At 44.4% G+C, this 15066-nt stretch overlaps 1 pseudogene; it reads left to right on the forward strand.

Moving 5' to 3' along the window:
• The first annotated feature begins 6311 nt into the window (after positions 1-6311).
• On the forward strand, positions 6312-11409 carry LOC129819475 (C3a anaphylatoxin chemotactic receptor-like; annotated as a pseudogene).
• The last annotated feature ends 3657 nt before the right edge of the window (positions 11410-15066 follow it).

Here is a 15066-nt window from a genome sequence, read left to right on the forward strand (position 1 = left end):
TACCTTCCAACGTAAATTGATGTCAAATTGATACATTTATGAGGTCGAAATCTAGAAATGTTCAGTGTTCAGCAGTTATTAAACTATATAAGTACAACTAGGCGCTACATCATTTTGGTTTGGTAGTTTTCAGTTTTGAGAAGTTTGATTAAGTGATAGTTAATTGTATTGTTGAACAAGTGACAAGAAAATCATATCAAAAGTAAGTGAATTTTGCAGTTTGAAAAGCAGATACTTACACTGAAGAACAAAAATATAAACGCACAACATGTAAAGGGTTGGTCCCATGTTTCATGAGCTGAAATAAAATATCTCAGAAAATGCACAAAGCTTATTTCTCTCAAATTTTGTGCACGAATGCGTTTACATACCTCTTAGTGAGCATTTATCCTTTTCAAAGATAACATTAGCCATTTTGATGATCTGTTTAGATGTTTGTGCGTGGAGTTGTGAAAATGTACCACATTTGTGAAAATTGCACCAAAGTGATTGAAGAAAACTTAAGTAAAACACCAACTATACACGTCAGCTAGACTGCCATTACACACTGTGGTCAGAGGAGGGCGACAGAGCTCCACTACTGTCCCTCATGAGAAGGTTTGAAGGAAATAGAGGCAGAAATACTACTGCTCAGCTTCATTGACCTTCTCCTGGGACTGACACCCACTGTTGAGGGACATCAAACACTGTGTGGGCGAGTCAAACTAGGCCCCATTTAATAAAAAGTTCTTACAATGTGTGGTTTGTCTATGATTTTAGTATTCTCAGATTTGATACAATTTAGGCTGCCTCCATATTCTTCATACCTTTTCATAGAGGACAGTTGTGGAGCTCTGTCACCCTCCTCTAACCACAGTGTGTAATGGCAGTCTGTGTGATGTTTTTTATTTTTATTTTATCTTTATTTAACTAGGCAAGTCAGTTAAGAAAAAAATCTTAATTTCAATGACGGCCTAGGAACAGTGGGATAACTGCCTTTTTCAGGGGCAGAATGACAGATTTTTACCTTGTCAGCTCAGGGATTCAATCTTGCAACCTTTCAGTTACATGTCCAACGCTCTAACCACTAGGATGCCGTTTTCTTCAATCACTTTGGTTCAATTTTCACACGTATGTGGTACATTGTCACAACTCTAAGCACAAACATTTAAACTGATCATCAAAATGGCTCATGTTTCAAAACTCTAAGCACATTTTTAACTGACTGAGTACAACTGGAACACGCTGTCGTACACGTCGATCCAGATCATCTCAAACATGCCATCTGAACAAGATGGCTCTGACGGAGATGGCAGCATCGCGACAAGCTCTTAGGAATCTTTGCAGTATTTTTTTTTTTTTATGTACTATTATTTGCTTAGGAAATGTTTTGTGTCATTACATATAGCAGGGAAGAACTATTGGATATTAGAGCGACAGTATCTTACCAGAAGTACCAGCATTACGACCAGGAATACGACTTCCCTGGAGCAGATCCTTTGTTCGGCGGAGGAGAGGCCCTCGAGGCGGCCTGCTGATTCAATTTAGGAGACACGCACACCCCCCACTACTTCCGAGTATATTACTCGCTAATGTTCAGTCTTTGGATAAGAAAGTTGATGAGCTTAGAGGAAGGGTTTCTTTCCAGAGAGACATTGGGGCCTGTAACATACTTTGTTTCACGGAAACATGGCTCTCTCAGGATACTCTGTCGGAGTCGGTAACGCCAGCAGGATTCTCACTACATCGTGCAGACAGGAATAAATATATTTCCGGGAAGCAGAAGGGCGGAGGGGTGTGTTTCATGATTAACGGCTCATGGTGTAATTCTAGGAACGTACAGGAACTCAAGTCCTTTTTGTTCACCCGATCTAGAATACCTCACAATTATATGCCGACCATATTATCTCCCAAGAGAATTCTCCTCTGTCATTGCCACGGCCATTTACATCGCACCTCAAGCCGATACCTCGACAGCCCTCAAAGAACTTCACTGGACTTTATGCAAATCGGAAACCATATATCCTGAGGCTGCATTTATTGTAGCTGGGGATTTTAACAAAGCACATCTGAGGACTAGGCTGCCGAAGTTCTATCAACATATCGACTGTACTACTCGCCCTGCTAAGACTCTCGACCATTGCTATTCAATCTTCCGGAATGCTTACAAGGCACTCCCCCGCCCTCCTTTCGGCAAATCTGACCACAACTCCTTCTTGCTCCTCCCGTCCTATAGGCAGAGACACAAACAGAAACTACCTGTGCTTCGAACTATTCAATGCTGGTCTGACCAATCGGAATCCACTCTTCAGGATTGTTTTGATCACGTGAACTGGGATATGTTCCAGGTAGCTTGCGAAAATAATCTAGACGCATACACGGATACGGTGACTGAGTTTATAAAGAAGTGTATAGGAGATGTAGTACCCACTGTGACTATTAAAACCTACCCTAACCAGAAACCGTGGATAGATGGTAGAATTCGTGCGAAACTGAAAGCACAAACCTCCGCATTTAACCACGGCAAGGTGAATGGTAATGTGGCAGAATATAAAGAGTGCAATTATTCACTCCGCAAGGCAATCAAACAAGCTGTACGTCTGTATAGAGTTAAAGTGGAGTCGCAATTCAATGGCTCAGACATGAGACGTATGTGGCAGGGACTACAGACAATCACGGACTACAAAAGGAAAACCAGCCACGTCGCTGAGACCAACGTCTTGCTTCCGGACAGGCTAAACACATTCTTTGAGGATAACATAGTGCCACCGACGCGGCATGCTATCAAGGACTGTGGGCTCTCCTTCTCCGTGGACGATTTCAGTAAAACATTTAAATGTGTTAACCCTCGCAAGGCTGCCAGCCCAGGCGGCATCCCTAGCCGCGTCCTCAGAGAATGTGCAAACCAGCTGGCTGGTGTGTTTACAGGCATGTTCAATCTCTACCTATCCCAGCCTGCTGTCCCCGATGGCCACCACTCTTCCTGTACCCAAGAAGGCAAAGGCAACTGAACTTAATGGCTATCGCCCCCTAGGCACTCACCTCTGTCATCATGGAGTGCTTTGAGAGACTTCAAGGATCATATCACCTCTACCTTACCTGCCACCCTAGATCCACTTCAATTTGCTTACCGCCCCAATAGATCCACAGACGATGCAATCGCCATCACACTGCCCACTGCCCTATCCCACCTGGACAAGAGGAATACCTATGTAAGAATGCTGTTTATTGACTATAGCTCAGCATTCAACACCATAGTACCCTCCAAGCTCATCATTAAGCTAGAGGTCTGAACCCCGCCCTGTGCAAATGGGTGCTAGACTTTCTGACGGGCCGCCCCCAGCTGGTGAAGGTAGGAAACATCACCTCTACTCCGCTGATCCCACAAGGGTGTGAGCTGAGCCCCCTCCTGAACTCCCTGTTCACCCATGACTGCGTGGCCAAGCACGCCTCCAACTCAGACGACACAACAGTAGTAGTCGTCCTCCTGGGTGGCGCAGTGGTCTAGGGCACTGCATCGCAGTGCTAGCTGTGCCACCAGAGTCTCTGGGTTCGCGCCCAGGCAGGGCTGGGTTCGCGCCCCGGCTCTGTCGCAGCCGGCCGCAACCGGGAGGTCCGTGGGGCGATGCACAATTGGCATAGCGTCGTCCGGGTTAGGGAGGGTTTGGCCGGTAGGGATATCCTTGTCTCAGTATGTAAAATGTAATAAAAAATGTATGCACTCTACTGTAAGTCGCTCTGGATAAGAGCGTCTGCTAAATGAATAAAATGTAAATGTAGTAGGCTTGATAACCAATGATGACGAGACAGCCTACAGGGAGGAGATGAGGGCTCGGAGTGTGGTGCCTGGAAAACAACCTCTCATTCAACGTCAACAAAACAAAGGAGATGATTGTGGACTTCAGGAAACAGCAGAGGGTGCACCCCCCTATCTACATCGATGGGACCACAGTGGAGAAGGTGGAAAGCTTCAAGTTCCTTGGCGTACACATCACTGACAAACTGAAATGGACCACCCACACAGACAGTGTGGTGAAGAAATTGCAACATATCCTTTGCAACCTCAGGAGGCTAAAGACATTTGGCTTGTCACCTAAAACCCTCACAAACTTTTACAGATGCACAATTGAAAGTATCCTGTCAGGCTGTATCACTGCCTGGTACAGAAACTGCACCGCCCGCAACCACAAGGCTCTCCAGAGGGTGGTACGGTCTGCACAACGCATTACCGGGGGCAAACTACCTGCCCTCCAGGATACCTACAGCACCTGATGTCACAGGAAGGCCAAAAAGATCATCAAGGAAATCAACCCGAGACACTGCTTGTTCACCCCGCTATCATCCAGAAGGCGAGGTCGGTACAGGTGCATCAAAGCAGGGACCGAGAGACTGAAAAACAGACTGTTAAACAGCCATCACTTGCACATTAGAAGCTGCTGCCTATAGGCATAGACCAGAAATCACTGGCCACTTTAAGGAATGGAACGCTAGTCACTTTAATAATGTTTACATATCTGGCATTACTCGTTGAATATGTATAAACTGAATTCTATACTATTCTACGTTATTTTAGTAACTTAATGTTTACATAAGTGGCATTGCTCATCTCATCTGTATATACTGTTTTTTGCTGTATGAATATAGTCTTCATTAATTCCTACTTAGATTTGTGTGTATTGGGTATATGTTGTGTAATTTGTTAGAAATTACTTGTTAGATATTACTGCACTGTCGGAGCTAGAAGCACAAGCATTTCGCTACACCCGCAATAACATCTGCTAATCACGTGTATGCGACCCAATTTTTTAAATTTGATTTTGATTGCATTTAGGCCTACTATTGGAAACTTGACTTATTTCATCTCTCTCTCTCTCTGTAATGTGCACATGTGTGCACACACATACATTTGCATAAAATATGAGATATTTGCATAGTTGTCCTGCCTCATTGCTCCACATACTTTTAAAACCCCAGTGTTGATCAGGGACTGTTCACTCCTTTCAGAGCCACTGACACGCAGCACAATGATGATGTCACTGATTCTACTGCTGGGAACACTGGGAGTTACACATTCATTAATTTAACATTTAGATTGATAGGCTATGCTTTACAATATGCTTGTTGTTATGATAACCTTACTAATCAGCCTTTCTTCACTCTTGTTTATTTTTCAGAATCATCAGCAGATATAATTCTCACCCAGTCTCCTAAATCTCAGTCTGTTAGTCCAGGAGAGACTGTCTCTATCAGCTGTACAGCCAGTTCAAGTACTGGTAATCATCTCCACTGGTACCTGCAGAAACCTGGAGAAGCTCCTAAACTCCTGGTTTATTCTGCTACAACCCGTCAGTCTGGGATTCCAGGTCGTTTCAGTGGGAGTGGATCTGGTAGTTCATATACTCATTACACTCTGACCATCAGTGGAGTCCAGGCTGAAGATGCAGCAGATTATTACTGTCAGCAGAGTAACAGCTTTCCATTCACACAGTGTTAGAACGTCGTACAAAAACCTCCTTCAGCTAAAGAGGAACTGTTCTGACTCAACAGCTGCAGAGCTACAGAGTCTCCTGTATTCTACAGTATTCTAAACTCCAAATAATCTAAATATGAAACTACAATACAATAATGTAATTGGTTAGACTATGGATCATGATACTGTACATATCTCTCATTATATTAAACAAACATTTTCAATCTTTGTTTACACACCAGGACCATTAAGGATACAGAGCTGTAGAAAATATTGTTTTTAAGGACATGTTGAACAAAATTCTGAATAGGTTTAGATTTTGTGCCCATTTCAGTACACAATAGCATGAATGTTGAACCTGCCCAAACCCAACTTCCCAACTATTCATGCCCTACTCAACTTCTATACCCCTCCAACTCTGAGAGTGAATACAGTCATATCGATTGCATTCAAGAAGTACTATTTTGACATTAATAAGAGACAGTATATCTGTCACAAGTAAATTTAGTTCACGTAGCCATATAAAGACCTGAGAGTGAAGTCCCCAATTTGCATGTTATGCAAAGTCCAGCGTGAAGTCTGGTTTCCCCAGCCCTAGTCAGCCCTAGTCAGACACACAGCTGCCCCAGTCCCAGAGGGTTGAGGCTGGGAGATTGTGAGCTGTGGTGGGGTTGAAACTCAGATTTGGATGAGCAGGGTAACACTCCCAGAATAGAGCAGTACCATGGCCAGATGTTTACCTGTCCCCAGAGTGTTCCATTGAGCTTGGAGCAATTGGCTTCAGTATTGGCAACATCCAGAGCCATATATTTAGAGTTAGGCCAACTTTTAGAATTTGCAATATTGTTCTAATTAAGTGATAATGCTTGGGAAGCCGGTGTTTGGAGGATATTTTGACACAACTGTTGTTAGGGCCGAGATGAAGGTGAGATAACAATGCTGTGTAACTGTAATATTCAGTTACATAGCATTGTTTAAATATCCCCCATGTAATGTTAATGGGGAGCTACTATGCCTGCCACATAATGTTGAAGTGTCATGTAAATGCATCATAATGCAGAAACCTCAGTGTCCTCTTTAAAACATGGTTCTGGTAACATCATAAAGACTGGGGAGTCTAGAGAACATGTCTTCAGTATTAGTATCACTGTAGATATCATTTTGACTGGTATTATATTTGGCCCAATCAGTCAAGCTTTCTTGGAGAGAGGTTCATTAACTGAAATGTATCAGTAACATTATTTTCCATGGCAGAGCTCTCCATTTCCTATAGTCCACGACCAGCTCCTGTGTCTTGCTCACATTGAGAGAGAGGTTGTTGTCCTGGCACCATACTGCCAAGTCTCTGTCATCCTCCCTATAGGCTGTTTCATCGTTTTCAGTCATCAGGCCTACCAATGTTGTGTCGTCATCAAACTTACTGATAGTGTTGAAGTCATGCCCAGCCATGCAGTCGTGGGTGAACAGGGAGTACAGAAGGGGACTAAGCATGCACCCCCAAGGGGCCCCAGTGTTGGGGAGCGTGGCAGATGTGTTGTTACCTAACCTTTCTACCTGTTGGCGGCCAGTCAGAAAGTCCAGGATCCAGATGCAGAGGGACGTGTTTAGTCCCAGGGTGAGGAGCTTTGTGGGCACTATGGTGTTGAATGCTGTGCTGTAGTCAATGAACAGCATTCTCACATAGGTGTTCCTTTTGTCCAGGTGCGAAAGGGCAGTGTGGAGTGCGATTGATATTGCGTCATCTGTGGATCTCTTGGGGCTTTATGTGAGTTTGAGTGGGTCTAGGGTTTCTGGCATGATCGTGTAGATGTGAGCCATGACCAGCCTTTCAAAGCACTTCATGGCTACCGACCTGAGTGCTACAGGGCGGGAATCATTCAGGCAAGTTAACTTCGCTTTCTTGGGCGCAGGGACTATGGTGGTGTGTTTGAAACATATAGGTATTACAGATTCAGCCAGGGAGAGGTTGAAAATGTCAGTGAAGACACTTGGTCCACGCATGCTTTGAGTACACGTTCTGGTAATCCGTCTGGCCCGCGGCTTTGTGAATGTTGACCTGTCTAAAGGTCTTGCTGACATCGGCTACCGAGAGCGTGATCACACAGTCGTCCGGAATAGCTGGTGCTCTCATGCAAGCTTCAGTGTTGCTTGCCTCGAAGCGAGCATAAAAGGCATTTAGCTCGTCTGGTAGGCTCCCGTCACTGGGCAGCTCACGGCTGGGTTTCCCTTTGTAGTCCGTAATAGTTTTCGGGCCCTGCCACATCCGACAAGCATCAGAACCGGTGTAGTAGGATTCAATCTTAGTCCTGTATTGACACTTTGCCTGTTTGATGGTTCGTCTGAGGGCATAGCGGGATTTCTTATAAGTGTCCGGATTAGTGTCCCGCTCCTTGAAAGCGGCAGCTTTAGCCTTTAGCTCGGTGCGGATGTTGCCCGTAATCCATGGCTTCTGGTCATAAAGATCAAAATGTCTAATGGTAAAACTCATTAAATAATGATATCCAGGCAAACAATTTAAAATATTGAACATCTTTATTATTTCAACATGTCAGAACCAAGAGCATTAAAGCAATAAGGCACGTGATACATGTGATATGAAAGCCAAACAGATCTATTTGACATCAGTATCAGATATATATTCTGTTGTTTGTTCCACTATGATAAAAGCTCCAGCTGGAGGAAGGATTCCTACCCAGGATCCAGCCCAGCATTAGACCAGTGTGCCTGTATTGCTGGAACAAACAGAATCAGAGGTGCAGTATAAAAGCCACGGTATAAAAGTGATAATTCGGAGGTCTGTGTTCTCTGGAAAATAATACAACTCCATAAAAGGTAAGTTCCACTCCACTAGCGTATCGTGAAAGACACCATCCAAGTCATTCATTATTTTCCATAGAACACATAGCTCTTCGTTGATTCTCTTAATCACACCTTGTAGCACAACAAAATGTGCAATAAGCCACACAAGTCCACATTTGATCATAGTTATTGATAAAAAGATCAGTCAGCAGTATTTGTCAAAGGTGGCACCCTTACAGGACCAGGTAAAGAGTGCCCCCACCTCCGATTCTCCCTAGTAACTGGTTCCTTCTCGGGTGCACCACGGAGCAAACACATGCTAGGCAGGATGCTACATACTCTCGTGTGTACAAACAATATCATCAGTGGTGGAGAGAGAGAGTGTCGAGTGAAACACACAGCGGTAGATTTTATTTTAGCTGCTGGTGATGGGCAGGACTAGCAGGAGTGGTTGGGAGATTGAGAACCTATCCAGCTGGCTAGCTAAAGCCAACTTAATAACAACTTAATAATTAGGTAGGTTTGTAAATGGATTTGATCAAGCTATGTAGCCTATTGATTCCTTCTTGGATAAATACAAAAATGTTTTGTTTCTTTGTTATACTAGCCACTTAGCAATGTTGTTAAGTTGGCTTTAGCTAGCCAGCTGGATAGGTTCTCAATCTCCCAACCACATAATTAGCTAACAAGTTAGAGTAGCTTGTCTATCTTTGCTGGCATGCCTGCTGCCAAGGTTGCTAGACTTTAGAAAATGCTTAATTCTTGGCTTATGACACTATAGGCTACATGTTGACTCCAATGCTTCACACAGACATCAGTGGCATTGTGTTGTGTGACAAAACTGCACAATTTAGAGTAGCCTTTTATTATCCCCAGCACAAGATGCACCTGTGTAATGATCATGCTGTTTAATCAGCTTCTTGATGTCACACCTGTCGGGTGGATGGATTATTTTAGCAAAGGAGAAATGCTCACTAACAGGAATGTAAACAAATTTGTACTGAACATATTAGAGAGATAAGCTTTTTGTGCGTTTAGAAAAGTTCTGGGATCTTTTATTTCAGCTCATTAAATGTTGTTCAGTATACACGGAATTAGGCAGAATGATTATGGCTCTAGATTACAGGAAAAAGCTGATTCAGGTGTTTGAAAAATGCTCCATTTCCTCACATACTTCATGCCCCGTCTAAAATAATTGGTGCCTGAGACAGTAGAGTCAGAGATAATGTTAAGCCCATAGAGACTGACGACATCATCTCTTGGTGAGGATGATGGTCATGGAGCTAATAGTGTTCCTCTGTGGAGGAAGGCCTGCTCTGGTGATGCTGGGAAACACTAGCAATAACATGACTCTCTTCAGTCTGTGCTGCTGCTCACCTCCAGCTGCTACTGGAACGGTAATTAATGCCATTTACTGAAGCAGACACTTCTATCCAAAGCGACTTACAGCCATGCGTGTTTCAAAAGGTGGAAAATGACAGGTTCTTTTGGATCTGGGTTGAGCAGGCAGAGTTAAGTAGAGACCAAACACAAAACCCCCAGTCTCAACATGAAATAAATAATTGGGCATTGTTTACAAGTTTACATTTTCAGCATAATGCCCATAATGCAACACACTTTGGAAAACGTGAACAATGATGGTCATGGTCTTGATGAAACTGGTCCGCTCGAACGTGCTCATTTCCTGTCTTCTGCATTGTCAGCCTAGAACGAATAGATTGGTCTAGATTCACTGTGACGAGTATTGACAGACCCACCCATCCACATTGTATAGTCATCAGAGGATCTGATCGAGATCATACAGACTCAATGAGACTTGATAAGGATTGGGGATTCTGGTTGGAAAGAATGGACTGGCTGTTTGAGATGTTGACAGTTACTGTAAAAGGTTGAGGTTTCAACTGACAAAAGATAATATTTGGACAGTGAAACTAACTCAATCATGAAATAAAGGAGAGAAAAAATAGAGGGATAGAAGAATGAAAGGTCAATGAAGAGATGAAGGAAGAATGTCGGTAGACTATATATGAGAACTGATAGTCGCTTCCCACTCTTTATACAAATGAACAGTTATTGTCAATAGCTTCCCAAATTAAGATAACATAAGATAGCAGTCATCATGGTAGATTTATGCTGGAATCTGTGGCAGGGAGGACATTTAAAGCGCAATCATTGGTTCTTATGGTTCACCACTAACACAAAAATCCCTCTCTCTCACTCGCTGGCTTGCACACACAGACACACAGACACACGCACACACACACACTCAGCTCAGCTTTCTAGTGTACAAATGTTTTTATGCCGGGAAACAACGAATTAGATGTCTGAAGTCTGCTGTCTTCCAGATAGCTCTTAGATCTCTTATCTTATTCTTTCACTGACCTTGGAGAACCTCAACTCCTCCAACATCTCCAGCTTGGACCCCACCTCCAAGATTTAGAGCATTGTCCTGGGGCTGTGCTGTGCACTGGGCCTCCCTGGTAACATAACTGTCATTGTGGTCATACTGCGCCACTCACTCCAACGCCCCAACTTTACTCTGTGCCTTATGCTGAACCTGGCGTCCTCCGACATCCCGTGCCTGACCAAGGTGCTTGTGTCGATCTATACTCTCCTGCACGGCTGGACTCTGGGCCATGTAGCCTGCAAGCTAGCCACCTTCCTGCTATCCCTCAGCCTGTACACTAACGTGCTAACGGTCACTCTATTCTGTGTCCAGCGCTACATCCAGGTGCTATACCCGCAGATGTGGAACCAGCTGGGGCGCAAGGGGGAGGTGGTGCTCCTCTTGGCCCTGTGGGGGTTCACATGCGGCCTGACGTGACCTCTCCCCGCCGTGACCTCTCACGAAGTGCGTGATGAGTGATGCCGACACACGGGCTCCGATGCTGAAAGACTAGCGGTCCTCGTCTTGGAGACCCTTCTGGAGTCCATGGTCCCGTTCTCTATGCTGGTCACGTCCTACTGCTTCCTCCACCGGTGGGTGAACCAGACTGCGCTGTTCAGCAGTGCCATGTTGACGCGGCTGGTCACCAGTGTGGTGGTTGCATTCTTCATTCTTTGGATCCCTGTGAGCTAACCCTCACTCTACCCATGACAAAACCCCTTAACCCCAACCGCAACAAATTAGGGTTCTCCCAAAAATAAAACATTTTAAAGTGTTTTTGCTTGGTTTTTAGAGCAGCCAATTTAGCTATTTTGTCCTCAATAAAACCCACATTTTGGGTTGCTGACTCTGGGTCTGTATAGCCTACTTTCTATGTATCCATATGGCAGCCTAGATTTGTTATTTTGGTGACCTATCTCCCTTCAAGCTTGACCTCTATTGGTCAAATCCTAAATTGTAATGCTTCTGTCAGCTTTCAAATGCATAAATAAATACACTTTATTTCACAAATACATTGATTTGTTGTTAGAGTACATGTACTTCTGCTTTGGTTCAGAGGAGCTCCAACTTCCCATAAAGTGTTAAACTACTTCAAAATCTTGACAGGTATTTTAGCATTGAGCACAATGGAGAAACACTCTAAATGTATGTAACAACATTTCTGGCTAAATAGATCAATAAAAACATGCATTTCATACCTTACACCACTCTGATGCCCAACATGGGTTCAACAATGGCCGTTTCAGTTTGAACTCCAACAAGAAGTAACCAACACTGCCAAGCATTTTGCATCATCATGATGATGTGGCTGGAGACACATTTTTGTTAAAAAGTCCAATACTTTGACAACTTGACTACTGACACTCAAACATTTTGGGACTGTATCAACAGTGGGCTAATGAAATAAATAATATATATATACACTGCTCAAAAAAATAAAGGGAACACTTAAACAACACAATGTAACTCCAAGTCAATCACACTTCTGTGAAATCAAACTGTCCACTTAGGAAGCAACACTGATTGACAATAAATTTCACATGCTGTTGTGCAAATGGAATAGACAAAAGGTGGAAATTATAGGCAATTAGCAAGACACCCCCCAAAACAGGAGTGATTCTGCAGGTGGTGACCACAGACCACTTCTCAGTTCCTATGCTTCCTGGCTGATGTTTTGGTCACTTTTGAATGCTGGCGGTGCTCTCACTCTAGTGGTAGCATGAGACGGAGTCTACAACCCACACAAGTGGCTCAGGTAGTGCAGTTCATCCAGGATGGCACATCAATGCGAACTGTGGCAAAAAGGTTTGCTGTGTCTGTCAGCGTAGTGTCCAGAGCATGCAGGCGCTACCAGGAGACAGGCCAGTACATCAGGAGACGTGGAGGAGGCCGTAGGAGGGCAACAACCCAGCAGCAGGACCGGTACCTCCGCCTTTGTGCAAGGAGGTGCACTGCCAGAGTCCTGCAAAATGACCTCCAGCAGGCCACAAATGTGCATGTGTCAGCATATGGTCTCACAAGGGGTCTGAGGATCTCATCTCGGTACCTAATGGCAGTCAGGCTACCTCTGGCGAGCACATGGAGGGCTGTGCTGCCCCACAAAGAAATGCCACCCCACACCATGACTGACCCATCGCTAAACCGGTCATGCTGGAGGATGTTGCAGGCAGCAGAACGTTCTCCACGGCGTCTCCAGACTCTGTCACGTCTGTCACATGTGCTCATGTGCTCAGTGTGAACCTGCTTTCATCTGTGAAGAGCACAGGGCGCCAGTGGCGAATTTGCCAATCTTGGTGTTCTCTGGCAAATGCCAAACGTCCTGCACGGTGTTGGGCTGTAAGCACAACCCCCACCTGTGGACGTCGGGCCCTCATACCACCCTCATGGAGTCTGTTTCTGACCGTTTGAGCAGACACATGCACATTTGTGGCCTGCGGGAGGTCATTTTGCAGGGCGCTGGCAGTGCACCTCCTTGCACAAAGGCGGAGGTACCGGTCCTGCTGCTGGGTTGTTGCCCTCCTACGGCCTCCTCCACGTCTCCTGATGTACTGGCCTGTCTCCTGGTAGCGCCTGCATGCTCTGGACACTACGCTGACAGACACAGCAAACCTTTTTGCCACAGTTCGCATTGATGTGCCATCCTGGATGAACTGCACTACCTGAGCCACTTGTGTGGGTTGTAGACTCCGTCTCATGCTACCACTAGAGTGAGAGCACCGCCAGCATTCAAAAGTGACCAAAACATCAGCCAGGAAGCATAGGAACTGAGAAGTGGTCTGTGGTCACCACCTGCAGAATCACTCCTGTTTTGGGGGGTGTCTTGCTAATTGCCTATAATTTCCACCTTTTGTCTATTCCATTTGCACAACAGCATGTGAAATTTATTGTCAATCAGTGTTGCTTCCTAAGTGGACAGTTTGATTTACCAGAAGTGTCATTGACTTGGAGTTACATTGTGTTGTTTAAGTGTTCCCTTTATTTTTTTGAGCAGTGTATATTTTGAGTGAAGTTCCCCTTTAAGTAAAACACCCACTCTACACATCATACAGACTGCCATTATGTACTGTGGTCAGAGGAGGGCGACAGTCTGAAGGAGACAAAATCAGCTATTCTACTTTTAAAGGGGAAATCAGCAGTTGCTTCATCTTTTTTTGGACTCATAAATGAATTAAATGTTCCCATTGATTCTTAAAGAGTATACTGTAACTTACAAATGCCTCATGAGCTTAGTTTAACTGTTGTACCCCATCAGAACAGAAAATAGAAGCTTGTTGTATTCCACTATATAGCCAACATTTTTTCATTTTATTATAATTTTGTTATCATGAATGGCCAGTCCTTTCTCCTTTCTCCAGCCACATCCCTCAGCTTTTTACCGAAAGAGGAGAGTAGAAAACTTTTTGTGATTGTTTCAACTTCTGATTTCCGCTTTAAGCTTCATTTACCTTCTGAGACTGACAACCACTTTTGAGAGACATCAACCACGGTGTAAGTGGATCAAACTAGGCCTCATTTAAGATAAAGTTATAGTATATATTGTGTGGTTTAGGATTTTAGTATTCTCAAATCAAATCAAACTTGATTTGTCACATGCGCCGAATACAAGTGTAGACTTTACCGTGAAATGCTTACTTACAAGCCCTTAACCAACAGTGCAGTTCAAGAAGAGTTAAGAAAATAATTACCAAGTAGACTCAAATAGAAAGTAATAATAAAAAGTAACACAGTAAGAATAACAATAACGAGGCTATATACAATGGGCACCGGTACCGAGTCAGTGTGCGGGTGTACAGGTTAGTTGAGGTAATTTGTAAATGTAGGTGTGGGTGAAGTGACTATGCATAGATAATAAAACAGCGAGTAGCAGCAAAAGGGAGGTGTACAAAAAGGTGGTGTACAAAAGGGAGGGAGGGGGACCAATGTAAATTGTTCGGTGGCGATTTTATTAATTGTTCAGCAGTCTTTCTTATGACTTGGGGGTAGAAGCTGTTAAGGAGCCTTTTGGTCCTAAACTTGGCACTCCGGTACCGCTTGCCGTGCGGTAGCAGAGAAAACAGTCTATAACTTGGGTGACAGGGGTCTCTGACAATTGTATGGGCTTTCCTCTGACACTTCCTATTATATAGGTTCTGGATGGCAGGAAGCTTGACCCAGTGATGTACTGGGCCGTTCGCATTACCCTCTGTAGAGCCTTACGGTCAGATGCCAAGCAGTTGCCATACCAGGCGGTGATGCAACCGGTCAGGATGCTCTCGATGGTGCAGCTGTAGAACCTTTTGAGGATCTGGGGACCCATGCCAAATCTTTTCAGTCTGCTGAGGGGGAAAAGGTTTTGTCGTGCTCTCTTCACGACTGTCTTGGTATGTTTGGACCCATGTGGACACCAAGGACACCAAGGAACTTAAAACTCAAGACCGGCTACACTACTGTC

This window comes from Salvelinus fontinalis, chromosome 22 (assembly GCF_029448725.1).
Source record: "Salvelinus fontinalis isolate EN_2023a chromosome 22, ASM2944872v1, whole genome shotgun sequence".
Taxonomy (NCBI): domain Eukaryota; kingdom Metazoa; phylum Chordata; class Actinopteri; order Salmoniformes; family Salmonidae; genus Salvelinus; species Salvelinus fontinalis.